Here is a 19,320-nt window from a genome sequence, read left to right as displayed (position 1 = left end):
TTGTTACTATCCCAGGAAAATCACACAAATATCAGCAACATTTTGATGTCAGAAAAATAAGATTCATTCTGCTCCCACCCTATCCACCAGTAGAAGAGAAGCTACTTTTTATTTCTTCTGTGTAACTTCAAATTGCTCCTGACTTATGGCGACCCTCAGGCAAGCCTATCATGGCAAGATTTGTTCAGAGGGGATTTGCCTTTGCCTTTCTATGAGGTTGAGAGATTGTCACTTGCCCAAAGCCACCCAGTGGGTTTTTATGACTTAGCTGGGATTCGAACCCTGGTCTCCAGAGTTGTAGTCCAACGCTCAAACCACTGCAATGTGCTGGCTCGGTATTAGAACCAGCTAAATTTCCACAATACTGTGCCAGCTGTTAAATTCCCCAGAATTCTTCATCAAACTATTTGGTTAAAAGTTTGGCGAAAGAAGCACAAAAATAAAAACAAATGAGGTAGATAGTTAAACCATTAGGTACACAATCAATAAGCGCATCTACACTACAAAGTTACAGCAGTTTTATTCATGACTCCAACACTCTGAATCCTGGGATTTGCACTTTGGCCTGGTGCTCATTATTCTCTGATAGAACACTGTTGTGCTATAGGTAAAGAAAGTATAATCGCCCTTCCATATCCATGATTTCTTTATGCATGGGGTCAACCATCCATAGCTTGAAAACATTCAAAAAATATATAAATTCCAAAAAGCAAACCTTGATTTTGTCATTTTATGTAAGGGACACCATTTTATTATTCATTGTATTTAATGAGACTTGAGCATCCACAGATTTTGGTATCTGGAGTGGTGGTGGTGGTCCTGGAATCAAAGTCCAGCAGATACCAGGGGCACACTGTACCAAACTATTCCAAAGGCCACAACTCTGTAGTATGGAGCCATGGGAATCAAAGTGACATCAAACTACTCAAGATAGCATAGATACACTCTAAGCCCCAAGACAAAAAATAATGAGTCACTGGTAAATGTGCAGATATCATGTACCTGCCGCTACCTGCTGAGATGAAAACAAGATGATAGACCCCCATTTCTGAAAATGCAAGGTAAGTACAATCTTAGATGTAACCCCAACCCTACCCTGTTTTTTTTAACCACCTAGCCTGATGACGGGTATTGCAAATATATCCTAAACTCACTTTTTTTAACAGTGACACTGAATGTTTAAAAATAACTGACAGACAAAATAAATTATCTGTCTACATGCCTCCATGTCACCAGTCGACTTATGGTGACCCCATTAATTTTATAGAGTTTTATTTGGTAATAGAGGTGTTTTTGCCTGTTCTTTCCTCTGAAATATAGTCTACAGCACCTGGTAATTGTTCACAGTCCCCCATCTATATACTAACCCTACTCAGCTTCCAAGATCAGATGAGATCTGATGCTTTTAAAGATTTGGCATTTAAAAGTGGCAGTGGTTGCTATTTTACATCTCGCCACATGGAGGCAGCACAGACCAAAACAGAAAGTATGTACCCTACTTCTATGGTAGAAAGTTGGCAGGTTTAAGGAGGACTATGTACTCAGATGCCTTCAGAGCATTATATAATTATTATACAATTCATATCGTTTTACAAGCATTTACATAACGTGAACTCTGTAAATACCAGTGGATAATCTGATGCTATCTTTTGAATGCATGACTTCTCTTAACCTTGGATAATATACTGCCATCAATAAATTTGTTTTCAATTTGCATTTTTAAATCTTTGGCCTGTTACAGACAGCCAAAATAAAGCTGCTTCGAGTCACTTTGGAAGTATGGTATTTCAATGATGCATGAGTCCTAAGAGTCTGGAAGCTTCACCAAAGCTGCAGTCCAGTCCTTAGGACTGGAGCGTGGCTTTGGTGCGGCCTTTGGACTCTTGGGACGCATGTATCATTGAAATACCATACCTCCAAAGTGACTCGAAGCAGCTTTATTTTGGCTGTCTGTAACAGGCCTTTGTTCTACAAAACCAAATCTGTTCCTTTTTATTGGGAGGCGCTACCTCTGGGATTAAAGAGCTAGGAACTTGAGAGTTTGGAAACAATACTTTTTGGGAAAGTGCCCATCCTGGCTGGGAGTTTTTTGTTGTCCAAAAAAGTAAGCTATATATGAAGTCAAAAGCTTTCACAGCCAGCATCCATAGTTTTTTGTGGCTTTTTTCGGGCTATGTGGCCATGTTTTGGAAGAACCATAACATGGCCACATAGCTTGAAAAACCCACAAAAAACTAAGCTGTGTGTCTCCTAAAATAAATATTTAATGTTTATTATACATACAAAAAGTTAAGGAAAGAAATGGGAGAAAGGAGGAGAAAAATATGTAAGATTCCTAGGATATTATCACACCAGCAAAACAGATGGGAGCATAGCAGTACGCTCCCATCAATATTGTGTGATAACGCAATGATTATCACATGTCATCATGTGATGTTGCAATTATCCCATTAATAAAGAGGAATTCTAACGCTGCTTTTTATTTATGGAAAATCCTTGTGAATAAAAAGTGCTGCTAGATTTCCTCTTTATTCACAGGATAATCACAGGATAATTATTATGTTACACAACATTGTATGATAATCATGGCATTATTCTGCAATATTGGCGGGAGCATACCTCTGTGCTCCTTTCTTTCTGTTGGTGTGATAATCTCCTTGGAATAAATTGCAAGCATATACATTAATAAGAAAAACCTGGTTTGAGAGTTGGACTACAACTCTGTGGAGATGGAAACCCACTGGGTGGCCTTGGAAAAGTCGCATTGTTTCAGCTGCAGAGGAAGACAGAGACAAACTCCCTCTGAACAAATCTTTCCAAGAACCCCCACCCATAGATTTGCCTTAGGGTCACCATAAGTCAGAAAGAACCTGATGGCACACAAAACTCAATACATTAGAGTCACAGAGTTGGAAGAAACCACAAAGCCCACTTAATTCAACCCCCTCCTATGTAATTCAATCCCCCTCCATGCAGAAATACAAAACCACAGCACTTCTGAAAGATGCCCATCTCTATTGAAAGATGGAGAGTCCCTCCATGGCAATCCATTGCACTGTTGAACAGCCCCTACAGTAAAGAACTCCTTCTGGGTGTTTAGGTGGAATCTTTCTTTTACTTTGAATCCACTTATTCATATTAATACAAGCTGATCATGTCCAGGATCCTGCCAGTGATATACATGCACAGAAACTGAGGTTATACAATCATATGTCCCTTTTTGGTGTTGTAGAAAGAGGATTCAGTAGCTCCTTGCACAAACTCCACACAAACCCTAGCAGCTTTCAAAGGCAGAGCCTCTTGTCACAACTGTTTCCTGGCTGGGAGGAGAGGAAAGTGAATAGACAGTCCCCAGCCCCAGAAGCAATTCTACAGTTGGAATAAAGAATCTTATTCATCTTGCCAGATCCAGTGGCTCTCTAGAGATTCTGGAGGGCAACCTCAGTTCTCCTCTCCTGGCTGCATAAAAAGGAGGAGGGAAGGGGCAGGAAAAAAAAAATGAACATGGCAGCAAATTTAAGACTAACTGGTTTGTATTTCAGCATGAGCTTTCATGGATATAAACCCACTTCTTCAGAGGCAGTACAGAGTGTTCATATTCACAATGCTCATGTTATAATAATAAAAAAATAGTCTTAAAGGTGCTGCCACATTCCTTTTTTTTCTCCCCATTGCTTTCTCCTTTTATGCTGAGTGTCAAACATTAATGCAGCTACGTTTACTTCTTTGAAAAACTCTGGCTGCAAAACTGCAGTTTAGTCACTTCCATGTTTCCTTCCACCACCAATAAATGGCCATGACAGCAGGCTCCAGTTTTGAAAGCTGCCTTCTGGGAGGAAGAAAGATGCAGAACTGCATGAATGGGGCATTGCTCACAATTTGGGATCACAAGCTCACATCCAAAAAACAAACAAACCTCAAATCTGCTGGATGTTGTCATTTGTAAAAACCACATTTATCTGCACAGGAGAGAAAGTAATAAGGTCTTCTAACCACCGGGCCTCTGAACAATGAATATCTGACTTTACATTCCTAGAGTATAACTACAGCAGGGGTAGAGAAAATGTGCCCTTTGTAGGCACCATTTTGTCACTCCTGAGACCTACCAGAAGCTTTCTAAGGCCCTGGACAGATGGGCTCTTTGCGAAGTTATGGCGACGTGCTAGGGTTGCCTCGGGGCAGTGCGTACACACGCCCTGCAACCCTAGCACGTGACGAGGATATCGCATCTGCACAGCACCATCTACACGACGCACACAGCTATGACCTCGCAGCAGCGCAGCGTCCAAACAGTGTGGCGCAGCTGCAATGTCATCACGCCATCTCTGGTGGTTTGCGGTGGTGCAACTCCACCATAAATAGGAGCCACTTCTGGGTGCTTCTTTCTTGCTGTGCAGCAGCGTCGCACAATTTGGTTGCTGCAGCGCTGCTACGGAGCAAGGAGAGGCACCTCCCCGGAGCCTCTTTTTGGCACTCTGTACCACGCCTAAAGCTCCCCACCTACCTCCCAAATGGTAACGTTTGGACCAAAAATAGACAAAATCAAATGAAAACAGCTGTCAAATGTTGCAGTTTTGTCCACACAAATCCTTAAGGTCCCCAAATATAGATGACCCCAAAGTAAAAAAAAAAAGGTCAACCAAAAATTGACCAAAAGCAAAAGTAATATTACTTCACTTCTAGTTGCATCAACAGCCCCAGACTGCTTCCCATGGGGGATGCAGGAGTGAAAATGGCCAACATCTGTCCCACAGTAAAGTCCCAACAGGATCCCATCAAGCTCAACACATGACTCTCTCAAGTGGAATGGATTATCTGAGAGAGAATTCTCAGCATTAAGACAAGATGGCTGTTCCCAGAGTTCCTTGGGAAAGAAGACCATGTAATGGTAATTATCTTTTGTTATCCATCTGCTATTATAATAGTAGGGGTCTTGAGGAACTGAGGCTGTCATAATTCAGCCACATCATGAGAAGACAGGAATCACTAGAAAAGACAATAATGCTAGGAATGGTGGAAGGGGCAATAGAAAGAGAGAAAGATTGCATATTAGATGGATAGACTCAATCATGGAAACCACAGCCCTGAGCCTACAGGATCTCAGCAGAGTGGCTGAGGACAGGGGTCTTGGAGTTGTCTCATTCATGAGGTTGCCATGAATTGAAGCCAACTCAAAGGCAGTTAACAAGAAAGAGTCCTACATGAAGGCACCAAACTGGGGATGAGGTGGGTTTCAGGAAATTTCCAGCAATGGGGAGGAGATTAAAAACTCCCCTGTCGGTGCCATGGTTCTGCTGCAAATCGGACAAGGAGCAAAACTAAGAATGACACTTTTAAGACTAGACATAATTTTGTATCCAAGTCTACTAAATGAAACTTCTGGACAAAAAAGTCACAGTTAAATGGTGGTGGAGGGGGGAGGGTAGTATTTGGTGTAGCCATGTTGGCCGTACAACAAAATATAATAAAACCCAGCCAAATTCACAAGCTGTGATATCCTTTGGGGAGGCAACTCCAAAGCATAAAATACATTATGCAAGCTATCAAAGCTTCACTGGTTTCTTCCTAAGACAAAGATGTTAAAAATCATACGGGGGAGGGGGGATAGTGGCATTGTTGGAATCAGAGGCCTACATTCTATCTGAAATGTTGTCAGTTAAGATGGTACTGAGGGATATAGATGCAAGCAGAGGTTGCTTCCCTTACTGGAGAGAGCAATAAAAGGTAATAAAATATCAACTCCCATTAGTAACATAAAAGTAACTTCCGTTGATATCCAGTGGTCCCTGTCCTTTGCTAATCTGACTGCTCCTTTCTTAGGCAGAGGACATTGAATTTCTCAAGAAGTCTCTGGAATCTCTGTTGCATCTGGAAAAATGTTTAGGTGCTGAATAGATGAAAATTCCCAAACTGTCGTTCAATAAAAGAATCTTATGATTGTGGGAGTCCTGAATCCTACTTAATAGTCCCAATTAGAGCTGATCTTATGAACCAATTGTTGAATGCTGAATGAATGCCTACATAAATTCCATTGGTCCAATGGAACTGAACCAATTGCAGATTCTAGATTCCATAAAATATTGTCATGGCAGTTAACATGGAATTCTGTAGTGTGAAAGGATCCCAGGTGTTTGCCTGAGATTATTTGTGGTATTTAAAGATGCTTTAACTGGACATCCATAGGCTTTACCAATGAGCGAGAATTCCTTCCAATCAAGGCATTCCATATTAAGGCTCCAATCTATCCTTTATGCATGTACAAGTATGGCCCGGGACAGACTGCCGAGGAATGGTGGCCTCCCACCAGCCTAGTTTCCTGCGCAGGCACGGCACAGCCCCCAAACAGCATGCTATCATTGCAGAGGAAAAAGAACCCGGAAAAAATGACATTGCAAGTGCACACTCACAACATAAGTACTGTGTGGCAATGTGCGGATGCCGCATGGCACTTATGTAACAATGGTGGCGCCCATGTACAGGGCGCCTTCATTGTTATGCCGCCACGCCATGCTAGGGATAGGAAGCATGCGGTTGTCACACAGTCCCTAACCCTAGAATCAGCACTGGTACGGCGCAAAAGGCCGATGTGTACCGCGCCTGTGTATGTTCAAGGTGCCTGTCAGCCTATGGTAACCCCATGAATTTAATAGGGTTTTCTTGGGCAAGGAATACTCAAAGATGATTTTACCAATTTCTTACTCTGAAATACAGGGCCTGGTATTCATTGCTGGTCTCCCATCCAAGTACTAACCAGGGCTGACCCTACTTAGCTTTCAAGCTCAGACAGGATCTGGTGCCTGTTTAGGGTATTAGGTGTATGTCTCACCAAACTGAAAGCATCTTCTTATCAAACTGTCATGCTGCATAATACATCTTTTTTAAAAATCATGCTTTCAGATAGAGCTTGGGAAAGGTACTTGGGAAAGTTACCTTTCAGAATTCCCCAGCCAACATGGGACCTCATAATATTGGTCAGGAAATTTTGAATACCGTGGTCCCAAAAATTATTTTTCCCAGGCTGTGCTTCTAGGGTTACAGGAGAGAATGCCATTGCAATCAAAACAATACACATGACCCTACCCCCTCCAGAATAGCTTACATGCTCTGCCCCCAGGATCTAAATTTCTCAGTGACAATTAGAACAAAAGGGCAAGCAAGGGGTCATGATGGAGCTTAACAAAATGGCACTGGGTTCTCAACAACACCTCTCAGTAAATCATCACAACAGAAGAAAAGGCAAATAAGAAGGGTGTCAGTCTTCTGAAAGGGAAAAAAAATGTTTGTGATGCCCAGACAAAACATCTCTCATTACATTCCTGAAGTACTGGGATTTATGTTCTGGACTGTGTGTATGTATGTGTGTGTGTGTGTGGTTGTGGGCACATAGCTGTCTAGCCAGAAAATGCAGACAGAAACCATGGCAAAGCTTCCTCTCATATCTTTCATGTTAACAAGGAATTATTATTATTATGTTTTAGTGTCCAACCAAATGGAATATTTCAATCTGGCCTTGTTAGGCTTTTCCAAAGGAAGCTCTGTGCCAGCCAAGGCATATTTATTTATAACTCGTGCTTTTGGTTTCAAGAATTTGCTCCATGACCCCTCTCTGTTCCTTTGATTAAATTCTAGTACTGTATCAAGAAGAGGAGGAGAACATTCTCTTCTAACAGCCTGAGGGATATCATTCGGGGGTTTGTTGCTATTCTGATGACCCACCTGGATTCTGAATTACAGACCCTCCCAATTGCTACCTCTGAATCCATAAAATGGACAATATAATATGAAAAGTGAAACAGTCTCCCCACTCACCAACCACAAGCCAAAATGTATTATTCATAAAACCTCAACTGGATGTTAAGGGACCTTGATTGTTCCACAATATAAATGCCACACAAATCATTACTTGCTGATTTGTTTCACCCTTGACCTTCAAGGGCTAGCTATAAATAAGGCAGAAGAGCAATCCAAGAATTTTGATGGGTACATTTGCAGGGAATGGGTTATGAGGAAGGGGGGGGAGGGGGAGGGGGACTCAAGGAAAAGAAGAATGTTGAGCAAACCCTGATCTTGGTTTCCTTCATAGCAGAATGAAATTGCAGGTGCGGGATCATTTTAATGCATTATAATGCAACCCTCTGTATCCACAGGTTTTCTTTTTTACCCATGGATCCAAGCATCCATGGTTGAAAACATTTTTAAAATATATAAATACCCAAAAGCAAACCTTCTTTTTGCCAATTTATATAAGGGACACCATTTTACTATGTCATTGTATCACTTTGCAAGTCCCATTGTATGTACTCATGGGACTTGCAAAACTTGATAAAACATTTTTGATAGCTCCTAATGTGTCTCAATGGGAATTATGATGGCCAAAAAGGCAGAAGTGATGGATCAAAGATTATTCATCCTTTTCCCCTACCAACAGGGGGAGTCAAGGTCTGGTGAGGGAAGTGAACTGAGTCCCTGGGTAAGCAAGAGCCAAGGGGAAGCCTGCAGTTTATGGAATGAGGCTGAAAGAAACTAAGAGTGCTGAGTTGCTGTCTGCAAATATCCTACAGCGTGTGGGGCAGGGGGAAATTGATTGGAAGTCTGATGGGATTATAGTAAAAAAAAAAATCCTACCCTCTCTAGCTCCCTCATCATACACACACACACACACACACACACACACACACACAGATCCAAAGGTATAGTTATGTTAGTCTGAAAAATCAGTATGCAAAGGAATCTTGAAGCACCTTTGGGACTAACTAGCAAGGGTTGACAGACATTGACCCATGGGCTCCATATGGCCCTAGGAACAACCAAAGTGCAGTCCTTGAAACCTCACCAGTGTTCAGACATCTCCCCCCTCCATTGCATTCAAATACAATGGTGCAGTTCACCAGCAGGGCCTGGGGGTGGAAATGGCCCCTACCCCTTCCTCAGTTGCCCCAGAGAGAGAGAGAGAGACAGACAGACAGACAAACAGAGATGCAGTTATTTACCTGGACAGGTAGCTTGTTTTGGTAAATACAGCATGGTATTACATTTATTTAGCATTCATCATTGTTGGAATTGCAGGGAAGTGGATATGAAAATTCTGGTTGGTGCTAAGAGCTATAACAGTTCATTCACATGTGCAGTTTGTCACATGACGCTCTAGCTCTCAAGCGATAAACCTGTAAATCTGAATAATCGCTTAGTGCCTTTCTCCATGTGACATTCATGCAACTTGTCAAATCCATACTGAGCCTTGACAAACCAAGGGCATGATGCCCACATCACTGCAGACCAGAGTGATTTTTAAAGAATGTGTATTCTTGGAAAGAAAGGGGTTTCATTCAAAGTGCCAGTGTCTCAGTTATTGTTTTCCTGACATTACCAATGTTTTAACCTCCAAGAATCAATGGAAGACTAAATATTCCTTGGTAAATTAGGTTCTCCACCCTCAAGAAGATGGAGAAGAATACTCTTGATAAACATTTTTCAGTTAATAAATTCCATTTTCTCTTATAAAATAAAGTTTGCCAACTCTTGAAGTGGGGAAAATATTTCACATAACTCTGAAATTTGTCCATCCAAAAGGTTTGCTAAGGTCTGAGCTGAGCAACTCTTTCCATAACCCTAGGCAAGCCTGGAGAGAGCCCATCCACCCAAAAACCTGGGTGTTTGGTTTTATTTGCTTTCATTACTAATTTAAGTTAGTAGGAGTTGTAATATTTGTATGTGCCTGTTCCAGCAGGCACATAAACAGGAATGTAAATTGGAAAGAGAACAAGGGTTTGCAATCAGTTATAACATTTCTGCAATGTTACAGGGTAGAATTCCCATAAAGGCTGGAGGATGCATTACAGGGCCCTTTCACATAGTAATAGCACTATGATTGTACAGTACTATAACTGCCATGGCTGCATCCAATGGAGTGGTGGAATTTGTAGTTTGGTGAGGCACTAAAACTCTCTGGCTGAGAATTTTAAATGACCCACCATAAACTATCAGTCCCAGGATTTTACAGGGTGTTGCCATGGCTGTTACAGTGAGATCATAGGCCCCATATTTACCATAGGGCCATCCATCCACATTAGAGTGAGACCAAATATAATGGCCCGACTCCTGTTGTAAATCACAATTAGAGCAGATCCATGGAATTAATATTATTTACCAACAGGTTGATTCACTAGTCAACAAGTGATTCAATATGTCTGTTCCTGTAAATGATTAAGGCTAAGGTTGGAAAATATTCAACTAATCCTGTTGATCCCCATCCTGTTAACTAATTTCCTAATAATCTGGGGGAAAACATGTACATTCAGAGGGACAACACTTCTTTCCCCATGGATGAACCAAGCAAGTGTGGGAAGGCTTTGGTAATCTGAAGGCCTTCACACTTAATGGGTTCTCAGTAACTAACACAAAATAAGGGGGTAATATGATTAACTCTTAAACTGGTTTTCACATGAACTCAGAGGGCTCAAAGGTGATGACCCTAAGCCCTAAGGGAGTTTTTTTGACAAGATTTGTTCAGAGAAGGTTATTCTTTGCCTTCCTCTGAGGATGAGAGAGAGTGACTTGCCCAAGGTCACAAAGTGGGTTTTCATGGCTGAATGGGAATTTGAACCCTAGTCTTCAAAGCCATAGTCCAACACTCTATCTCAACGGTTCTCAACCTGTGGGTCACGACCCCTTTGGGAGTTGAATGACCCTTTCACAGGGGTCGCCTAAGACCATCAGAAAACACATATTTCTGATGGTCTTAGGAACTGAGGCCATCGGATGGAGGTCACCACAACAGGAGGAACTGTATTAAAGGGTTGTGGCATTAGGAAGGTTGAGAACCACTGCTCTAGCTGCTATACCACACTGGCTTAGTATTTGAAGACCTTACTCTTTTTCTTACAATTAATATTGTGCAAAACTCATCATGCTTTAAAAGCAGCCTGTTGAGTAGGTTGTTATAATTTCTAATTCATGGAAGGGAAATGTAACCTCCCCACCCCCACCCACCCACCCACCCAAAAATAGGGAGGAGATTTGTATTCCACCACAGTTTAGATTGTCATTTATCCTGTGATTGTTCATTTGAAAGAAAAGAGCACTGGACATAGTGAAATTTTCTTCCAAGTAAACCGTTTTCATCTGTGAAATGTTGGAAGGTATGCTGTCCTCTTAACTGACCCTCTGTTGTTGTAAATTCTCATTGTAGAAGTGTTTCCTGTTAGCCTATTGTTGATTTAAGTCCTAAATTTTAGACTTTGAATCTGCTGGTAAATCTACATTGTCAAAATAAAGCAATTTGACACCACTGAGAATGCTGTAGTTCCATAGAAATCCTAGGATTTCTAGTTTTGGTCTTTTGGCTTCTTAGTAGATCCTTCTCTGCCAAAGAGTGCTGGTGTCTCACAAAACTACAAATCCCAGAATACCATATGATGGAACCATGGCAATAAAAGTATGATGGAACCATGGCAATAAAACTGCTTTGTTTCTACAATGTAGGTGCACCATAGGCTAGCTTCATCTCTGATAGGATCACACTGTTTCAGAACTTCCCTAGCAAGATGACCATAAGTAGAGTCATAGTAACAAATTATTTAGGCATACTTTTAAAACAACATCACCCCATTCTCTTTACAGAAAGCAACAGGCAGATCTTTTCTTTCTGCATCATAGGCATTCTTTCAATTTATCTTTATGTAAATCTTAATACAGTCTTGAGAGAAAATGAAGCGTAAAGTCTTGGTGTCGGTTTTCTTATCAGTGGTATAGTTCTTTGATGATCTTGAAATTTAAATCTCACAGCGGAAAATTGAGATATTTGCTAAATGATCTTCCTGGGCAGTACACCAGCCTCCAAGATGCTTCACTGATTTTGTAATGTAGTACACAAGAACTCCTCACCCCCTGTGTGCGGTCACGCACGTACCAGGCGGGAACTAATTATTAATTTGCAGTTAGCTAGTAACTCAGCACAATTGGTGAAAGACAAAATTGGAATGGAAAAGAGAGAGTGTATACGCAAGAATAACTAAACCGACAAAGGTTTAAAGTGCTAAGGAAGGTCACCCACTCCCATGAGTTACAACCCCTTGTATGCTAAACCAGGCGGCAAGGTTTGCTGGCTGGCAGTGACACTATTAAACAAGCTGGGACTTCTCCTTTCATTTATAAAGGGCTCAAACCCATTCAATTCTAAATCTGCCAACAGAGGCTTGGGTCTAATCTGCACTGCAGAAATAATGCAGTTTGACACTGCTTTAACTGCCATGGCTCCATTCTATGAAATCCTGGGGTTTGTTGTGGCACCAGAGTTCTCTGACAAGGAAGGCTAAATATCTCACAAAACTATAAATCCTAGGATTTTATAGCATGGGGCCATAGCAGTTAAAGCAGTGTCAAACGGCATTATTTCTGCAGTGCAGATTAGACCCCTGGTCCCTAAGTATGCATTATAATTCACACACCAAGCTGCAGGTAGACCAATAGCCTTCCTCCAGCACTAAGCAACTAAATGCCTGTAAAAAAACACATTTGAGAGCCTTCAGTTCTTCAAAGCATGAAGGTATTAATGATGAATAATATATACAGCACTTTGCTTTTGCCTGAGCCTACTGGGAAGAGCATGATCTAGCCCTCTTCTCTCCTCTTGCCCAAGTTGAGCTAATTGTAATCATTTTGTAGCAACTGAAGATGTAATGAGTAACAGTTTGCAGTTGCTTTCAAAAGAGTATTTTTAGAAGCATTCTGCCAAGACTTTTTCAAGTTTTACACAGTTTTCATACTGAAGGGACTGTGGCAAGTTGCTAAATACAAACTGCTATACCACATTACCCAAGCTATTAGAATTGCATATACTTACATTTTACAAATATGAAGGAAGATTGTTTTTTCCATTTGAAGTTTATGTGATTCAGTATGACTAGTTTAATATTCAGGGGCCAATGTGGTGTAGTGGTTTGAGCCACTATGATTCTGAAGACCATTCTATTTCACTAAAAATGGATATCAGCCCCGTGGCAATTTATCACATTTTATCTTGACTACTTGTACTTTTGACTGGTTAAGAAGCAATAAATTTAGCAAAATAGAAACAAGCTTAATTTGTTAGGCTATTTCTCTGAGCACTAGAATTTGCCAATGTTAGTCTGCTTAGAAAAATAACTAGAGGTGCATCTACACTGTAGAAATAATGCAGTTCAACACCACTTTAAGTGCTGTAGCTCCATCCTATGGAATCCTGGGATCTGTAGTTTTACAAGATTTTTAGCCTTCTCTGCCAAAAAGTGTTGGTGCTTCACAAAATAATAATTCCAGGATTCTGTAGGATGGTGCCATGGCAGTTAAAGCAATGTAAAACTGCATTGTTTCTAATGTTGAAGATGCACCGTAGAACTTCATATGCTATAGTTTGCCCGTGTAACTTTGTTCAGTGCATTACAAGATCAATGTACAGATAATGTGGAAAAAATTCCATAGAAAGATATTGCATCAGAACATTTTCAGTTTGGGAAAGAAAATCATTTCTGGAAGAAGGAAAAAACTCCAAGGGATTATCATATAACAATCCTTACTAAAAATAAATAAAAATTAAGCTGGCCCTTTCACTATTGTTATTTCACCAGAATGTAATAGCTTTTTAAAATATTCAGGTAACCTGTCAGCAATTGAACTGCTATTGTTACTAGCTGGAAGCTATATTTTATTTTTCTTAGGGAGATGTTTTTGAATTGTGTTTTTGATTGTTTTCAAGTGGGCTGTTAATTTAATTCTATTCTTACAGTTAATCTTGTTTTGCATTTTACTTCTGCTTGTCTTTTATTTGATATTGATGTGAACTGCCTTGTGTCTCAGCTTTGAGACAAAGATGGGATATAATTCCAATAAAATAAAGAAATATGTCAGTCCGGAAGGTTATTTTAGTAGATTGCCTACAGAGTACTGCTTTTAGCAATCTTTTTGGATGATTCATAATTTAACTGGCAAAATCCTGGCTCAAGTTTTGTTTTTGTTCTTAGGAGGAGGAACACACTTATTTTTCTTATTCTTATCATCCATTTTGTCGTTAGAGATGAGTCCCTGTTCCAAGAGAGGAGGGGATAAGAAACCCAATAAGTATCATGAATGTAGAATGATTATTAAATCACTTTATCATAGCTTTCTCCACAGTATCTGAAAACTGTGTTAGCTAGTGTGGTGCAGTAGTCTGAGCACTGAACTATGATTCTGGAGACCAAGGTTTGAATCTCCACTCAGTCTTGGAAACCCACTGGGTGACCTTGGGCAAGTCACATTCTCTCAGCCTCAGAGGAAGGCCATGGCAAACCCTCTCATGCCAAGAAAATCCCATGACAGGGCCACCTTAGAGTTGCCATAAGTCAGAAATACTTTGAAGCCACACAGCAATAAATAACAATCTGAAAACTATAGTTTGGTAAAGCCACTGGGACCTGCCAATGAGTTATGTTTCACACAAACACAGAGAACAGAAATTTCCAAGACTAATTGTGTAGAAGGAATGAATGTTTAAATGTGTGGTATAAAAATGCTCTGACAAAACAATGGTGGGGCACAAATGGTGGAAAAGGGGTGGTGTGCAGCCACCCCTTTCCTTGCCAGGTTGGAGGCAGGGCAGCCTCACTGGCAGTCCCTGTGGCTCCAACCTGGCGCTTTTCCAGGCCACAGAAGAGTGGCAAAATGTTGCTTCCCCATGGCCTGGAAAAGGAGTGTCCTTGGGGCTTCATGCCCCAGGACACCCTGACAGCTGCAGTCAGAGGAGAAAGGGGCCGCGTCATCCCTGGCGTCATTCCTGCAGCCGTTTAGTGGCTGTGGGAATGAGGCACACACCAGAAGGAGCTCCATTTTGGAGCTCCTTCTCACGCTGCTGTTCGGCCTCCACAAGCAGCCTGGGGTGGCGCAAACATGTCATGCCCGCACCATGCTGTTTGGATGCGGCGCGGCTACACGTACTAGGGTTAGAGAGCATGTACATGGTGCATGCTCCCTAACCCTAATACCAGCACTGGTACACCACTTTTTGGCTGTCTGTACCACGCCAATGTTATAGTCTTTTCAGTTGCCATAGATGTACTGACTATGGTGTGCACTGACATGGCTAGCTAGTGCTGCCATCTCATACCTTCCAACTTTCCTGATTTGGCAAGGACAGTCCCTGTTGATTCTCTGTAATCCCACTTTTCCAGCTATTTTAAAATCTCCCAGTTTCTCTCGTCTCCTTCCACTTAGAAGGACAGATAATTGTTGAAGATTATCAGACCAGCGCTTACCTGGTAAATCACCTCTAAAATGTTGGAGGAGCACATGTGTGAAAGCCTGGCACACTTCCTTAATGTCAGGGGATTGTCGGCTTCCCTCCAGCATCACTGAATCATTCAGGAAGAGGCAACTTCCTCTGAATGCAAAGTTTCCATTCAGAGGAAATTGCCTCTTCCCAAACAACTGAGTGATACTGGACAGGAGCCGACAATCCCCTGACAGAAGTGTGCCAGGCTTTCACACACGCACGCACGCTTCCTCAACGTTTTAGAGATGATTTACCAGCATGCTTCCTCAATGTTTTAGAGATGATTTACTCCATGGTAAGCGCTGGTCTGATAATCTTCAATGTCTGCCTCTTGTAACATCAACCTTGTCACATCACCTGTGTGGGGGTCATCACAAGAGATCAACCCTAGGTTTCAGGTTTGGCCTTGAAATCTTAGAGCCTTGGATGGTCCTCACCTGGCAACCCTAGAACAGCAACAGAGGGGGAGTAAATCTCAATTCAGCACCCCTTCTCAAAGCAAAACTCTTTGTCCTATTGGAATGGCCTACATAGTGGGCATAGCTGGGTATCATGCTAAGTGTTGTGGTGCTGCCTGTGCTGAGGATGACCTTTGTGCTCCTTTGCACCTTTGTGGATGAAGAGGTCCCTTCCAAAGGTCTCTATTTTAGCTGCTACTTTCTGCTATCAGATGACATATCTAATGTCAGTGCCAATCCACACTCCAATAGCTGCCCATAGTTAGCATGAATCAAGGCTAAAGCACACTTGCCTCTGTGTCAGCTCCACAGCTCCCCCCCCCCCCCACACACATACACACAAAAAAAATACCAAGGAAGGGTAAACTAATTAAGGGCATGACTTCAGTCCACAAAGTTTTGACTAACACAAACTGTGGCATAGTGGAGACATATTAACAGAATGAAATTCCTGTGATGAAATAACTGAGGAGATAATCATGCATCCAGAAACTGGCAATGAATAAAAGAGCTACTTGAAAAAGGTCACAAAGGTCCCTCATCTAGAATCCTGTGATTATTTAAAATGTTGAAAACACCAAACACTTGAGGATAAAGTTTGGAAATAACTATGACCTGACAGGCATTTTTGACCTAGCATGCAATTCACTGAGAGCACTCTTTCCTCAGGTGTGAGGAAAGGTGAGGTGGTGCGGTTTTCTTCTCTGGACGTCTTCAAAAAAAAGGTTGGCAGCTAACTGCTGGGGATGCTTTAACTGGAGATCCTGCATTGAACAGGGAGTTGGATTTGATGGTCCGTGAGGTTCCTTCCAATTCAATGGTTCTATGATAAACATTGTAAAAGCAAATGTTGCAAAGATGGGTTTTTTTTGTTTTCTTTTTTCTCTTCTTTTTACTTGCTGTTGTATGGATTTTCAATAAAGATTAAAAAAAAAAGTAAAAGCAAATACTGAACTGGCATCAGTCAGGTCTTTTGAAAGGGTCATCAGTCAGACATGCAAAGGTTAGAAGAATGGAGGGAAAGAGCACTCCTTTGTCAGATTTCTTTCCCACTGCCCACAGAAGACAAGCCCAAGCAGGTCCATAGCAGAAAGAACTACAAATGATAGGAAATGCCACAAATAGATTCTAAGATAAATTTCTCATCATTCCTAGATAGACAGATGGGTGGACAGACAGACATCATAATGAATATATTAGAAGGAAACTTGACCTAAAGCACAGTTCACAAAAGCCAGTTCAGTAAATACAGTTGGTAATGACAAATCCACCCAAAGGGCCATTGTTGATGGTTGTAATGTGAGATGGAACTAAAGGTAGAGGCCCACAGCCTTAAAAGGTTTGGATTTAGAGATGAACTTGCCTAACCACTACAGTATCAGCAAGATACTCACACAGGGCCCGAATAGACAGGCCAAAATAAAGCTGTTTTGGGTCACTTTGGAAGTATGCTGTTTAAATTATGAATGCATCCTAAGAGTCCAAAACCCATGGCAAAACCACTCTCCAGTCTTAAGGACTGAAGTGCAGCTTTGGTTGTTGTTGTTGTTGTTGTTGTTGTTGTTGTTATTATTATTTATATAGCACTGTAGATTTGCACAGCACTGTACATACAAATAATAAAATCGATAAAAATTAAACCTGACAATGGCATACATTCTACAAAATACACTGCCCTGGTGGCGCAGTGGTTAAATGCCTGTACTGCAGCCATTCACTCAAAACCACAAGGTTGCGAGTTCAAGACCAGCAAAAGGGCCCAAGCTCGACTCAGGCTTGCATCCTTCCGAGGTGGCTAAAATGAGTACCCAGACTGTTGGGGGCAAATTAGCTTACTTGCTAATTAGCTTACTTGCTGTTCACCGCTATGATCTTTGGAATAGCGGTATATAAATAAAACTAATTATTATTATTAATTATTATATAAAACAAATAATACAAGACAGAATTAGATAAAATAAGCAGGCAACAATTAATAACATCAAATCAAATATCAGATAGATAACCACACAATGCCTGGAAATGCTTCCCTGAATAGGATGGTCTTCTACTCAGTTTTAAAACTGGTTAAAGAAGTGGTGACCCATGTTCGTGGAGGAAGAAGGTTCCAGGAGTGAGGGGCAGCAAGTGAAAAGGGATGAATCCAGGACGGGGCAGTGGAGATCCCAGGCTGGGACAGCAGACCTTGACTACCAGAATGGAGGGTAAGAGTGGGAATGTAAGGAGAAAGAAGTTCAGATAAATAAAGAAGGGCCAGCCCATGCAGGGCTTTAAAAGTCCACACAGAAGCTTATACTGAATATGGAAGGGGAAGGGGAGCCAGTGAAGTGTTGCTAACAGAGGAGAAACATGGTCAAAGTGGCGAGTGGGTGTAGTTTTGAGCTTTGATGTTTCATTGTCTTTGTCTTCCATGTTTGGGTCAACATTCCACCCTATATATTTTTTAATATATTGATTATGCCTTACATAATTTGTAACGACCTGCTCTCTTGATCCCTGCCCCTCGTGGTTAGCGGCCCAGGGGGGACCGGTGGTAACGACATTGTTACGCCGGATAATTAACACCTCTCTCAGGGAAGGGCGATTTCCATCGGATCTTAAATTGGCCATCGTAAGACCGATCCTAAAGAAGCCCTCCCTTGACCCCCTGGAACATAATAATTATCGGCCTGTTTCACTGCTACCATTCTTGGGGAAGGTGATCGAGAGAGCGGTTGCAATCCAGCTTCAGGCGGTCTTGGATGAAACGGATTATCTGGACCCATTTCAAACTGGCTTCCGGGCGGGTCACGGGGTTGAGACGGCCATGGTCGCCTTGGTCGATGATCTCCGTCTGGGCATCGACAGGGGAAGCGTGTCCCTGTTGGTGCTCTTGGACATCTCAGCGGCTTTCGATACCATAGACCATGGTATCCTTCTGGGACGCCTGGCTGAGGTGGGGATTGGGGGCACTGTGCTTCAGTGGTTCCGTTCCTACCTCTCCGGGAGGTCTCAGATGGTGCAGCTGGGGGACGTGTGCTCCAGCGAGCGGGCCCTTAAAACCGGGGTCCCTCAAGGAGCCATTCTGTCCCCCATGCTATTTAACATTTACATGAAACCGCTGGGAGAGATCATCCGGAGACATGGGGCGCGGGGTTATCAGTACGCTGATGACACCCAAATTATTTTCTCTATGTCTCCGACTGATGCAGTGACTGGGGATGGCGTCTCTCCTCTCGTGGCCTGTCTGGAGTCAGTAATGGGCTGGATGAGGGAAAACCGACTCAAACTTAATCCAGAGAAAACGGAGGTACTAGTGATAGGTCCCCCTGGTCCAGGAATGGCGGTGGTTCCACCTGTCCTGAATGGGGTCACGCTCCCTGTGAAGGACTCCGTGCGCAGTCTGGGGGTGCTTCTTGACTCGTCCCTTCACCTGACTGCTCAGGTGAATGCGACGGTCAAGAGTACCTGTTATCAGCTTCGGCTGATTCGCCAGCTGCGCCCATATCTGGCCCAGAGGGACCTTGAAACTGTTGTACACGCTCTGGTAACTTCGAGATTGGATTTCTGCAACGCACTCTACATGGGGCAACCCTTATA

Source organism: Sceloporus undulatus, chromosome 1 (assembly GCF_019175285.1).
Source record: "Sceloporus undulatus isolate JIND9_A2432 ecotype Alabama chromosome 1, SceUnd_v1.1, whole genome shotgun sequence".
NCBI lineage: Eukaryota > Metazoa > Chordata > Lepidosauria > Squamata > Phrynosomatidae > Sceloporus > Sceloporus undulatus.
This window is presented reverse-complemented; position numbering follows the sequence as displayed.